Genomic DNA, 2,985 nt, shown 5'->3' with positions numbered 1-2,985 from the left:
AAAGGTCATGTCATATTCCTGTTTTACAGCCAAAAGTTAGTCTAGATATCAATTTTCAGTTAATTATCTTTATTCTATTTGAAGATATGGCTAATTGAAAATGCAACTTTACAAATATGTCATAATTGATAGCAAGATCATGATCTGTCTCTTATACACATCTAGATGGGTATAAGAGACAGCTTCTAAACGACTTGGAATTGGCAAGTCAAATTTTGGGTTTGTTCGTCAGACATGTTGGTGCACATTATATCCGAGTTTCAAGAAAATCTGAGACGGTACCCAGCCATGATTTTCTGAAAATTTGTTGAGTTGGCACGGAATGACCCAGTAGTAAGATTAAGTAAGACTAAAAAGTGAGTCTGACAATGCAGGTGAGAAAGGGAACAATGTGAGTTGTGCTCTGCGGAGCTGAGCTGTTATACTGTGAATAGTTTTCCTGTAAGAATAGAGAAGAATAGAACCCAGTTGTTGTACTATTATAGTATTTAATAAAATGTCAGCGTCATTACACAGACTTGAAACCTGGACCTTTCGCATATGGCGAGTTTCATGACCAAGCACCGGTAGAATCTGAATTACTTTTATCGGTTCCGACGTCGCAATGTTAATATAACATTATTATTGCATGTGACTGGACTGCTAGTAATTTATAAGATACGCCGTTTTCTGTGCATTATTTTCATCTTGCAGTATCATGAATGACATGAGTTCAATGGAACTCATTTAAACTACATACGCAAGTGATTTTATGGCATTAGGGAAAAACCCAGAAACAACAAGCGGAATAATGAAATAAATATTAATCCTCAAATAGATCATACAAATTTACCTTGACATGGACCAAGAATCTCAATTCTTAGACTAATTTCTTCATACCAACTGAGTGGACTGATGCGGATAAATTGAGCGTCAATAGCAGATTTGAACATTTGAGTCACCTCTGTGTTTTGATCCGTGTTTCCACTAAAGATCTACAAAAAATACACATTTTAGATAATACTTTATTTTTGTATTATATTATATTAGATTTATATCATGGGCATCACTTTCATGAACATAGTCCTATTTACTGTTTTATTTCTATATTTTAAAAACAAATATATTCAAATGATAAAAACACAAAAAAATACCAAACTGGCAAAGTTATTTTCATTGTGGTCTAAAATATTAAAATTAAATACAGAAAAAGAAACAATCAAACGAAAACAGATCAAACAATCTAACATTTACAAAATACAATGAATTCCAATACAGTAGAACTCCCATTAAGGGGACATCCCCAGGACCAAATTGTCCCCTTAATAGGGGTGTCCCTTGAATAGGGGTACCTCTATTCTGGGGACACCCCCATTAAGGGGACACTATTTTTGGTCATGTAATGTTAACAATTTATTATTATACTTTTTTACATTTCTTTTTAATTATTAAATTGAAGGTGGACTTTGAATTAAAATTGGAAGTGAATTCTATAGAGTACCAAGTAGTGCCCGCTTTTGCAAATAAGACGTTGTTTACTGTTCATTACACCTGAATGCCTGTAGACTTTCTGCATCTTAAAATTGAATATTTTACCATCAAAATATACTAAAAACACAAAAGCTCGCATTATATTAGTTATCGAACACACATTTAATCATCAATAAAAATCTACTAAGAAACACTAAGCTACAACATCTTAATAATTACGTTAGAAATTTGGATCAATGGTTTGTCAGTGGAGAAAATGGCGTCCTGTTGAATTCTTTCTGCAACAATAGCAACAGAGTAGCCTCACATGGTATCGTAATGTAACACTGTAGTACTTTATATTTAGATGGCTGTAATTTGATAGCTGCACCTGTTGTGAGTCCTATAAATAACTGGTATTTGGAGTGAAAGAAGTTTCTTGAAAATCTTGTTTTGTGATTGTGTTAACTGTATTTAGGTAAGTTGTAAATGTTTCTTTCCTTTCTTGAAGATTGCTTGGTAACTAATTGAGTTTAGTAACTGTATTTGTGCTAACCAGAGCATGTGGTTAAAAGTTCAAAATGCATCTAATCACCTTGTTTTGTGACGTTTGAAGTTTATTTGTAATAAATTCATTTACACAGGAGTATCCGATATACAACACCCGTAGTCGAAATAACACTAAGTATTAGAGTTTGGTCAAGATCATGATATTTGATTGATAATTTTGCCTTTATTGTATAATAATGCTGTTACAAGTTTTTTGGGGTTTTTTCACATTTTATTAGAACCAAATAAACAACTAGATTTGAACTCGTTACTGAAGACGAGTTAGGTGATCCGCTGCACTTTGACCCTCAGAAAGAGCGCACAGTGCGGATTGGAAAATTTTTAAATGCTAAAAATGGCATAAACATCCTCTAATTTATTTTTTTTATTTTCATTTTATTTTTTTAAATATTAATTTTTGGCATTTTACTAGAGAGCGCAGCAGACACCTTTTCTGCAACATCAGACAGTTTTGTTATCATAGAGATATAAGAAGAATACTAGAGCGCTAAATGCAATGTATTTGATGTTCAAAATACACAGAGCTGTGTGTGTGTGTACCATCCATGATGGCTGCCATAGATTTAGCCAATCAAATTTAGCCTAAGCGAAATCATTTGCAGTTGCATCCTCAACTTACACAGAAAGTTAAGTACAGCTAGTTTACCCGTACGTTTGAAACTTGAGCGTTGCGGTGTATGGGTGTAATGTACACAATTTTAATTTTCATTCCTTGCTAATATATTTTTGAATCAGTGAATCAATAAATCAACGTGACATTTATTTCACCAAAGACAACAAAAAAATATCATAGAGATATAATAAGAATACTAGAGCGCTAAATGCAATGTATTTGATGTTCAAAATACACAGAGCTGTGTGTGTGACACTGTTAAAAATTTTCCTGTAAAATTACCGTCAAAATACTGGCAACCAGGACGCCAGTACTTTACCGTAATGTAAAATTACATTTCCGTTAAAAATAAA

The sequence above is a fragment of the Anneissia japonica genome, unplaced genomic scaffold (assembly GCF_011630105.1).
Source record: "Anneissia japonica isolate Jap-2015-1 unplaced genomic scaffold, ASM1163010v1 scaffold493_len2256704_cov171, whole genome shotgun sequence".
Classification (NCBI taxonomy): domain Eukaryota; kingdom Metazoa; phylum Echinodermata; class Crinoidea; order Comatulida; family Comatulidae; genus Anneissia; species Anneissia japonica.
The sequence above is the reverse complement of the archived record's forward strand: the minus strand, read 5'-3'. Positions refer to the sequence as shown.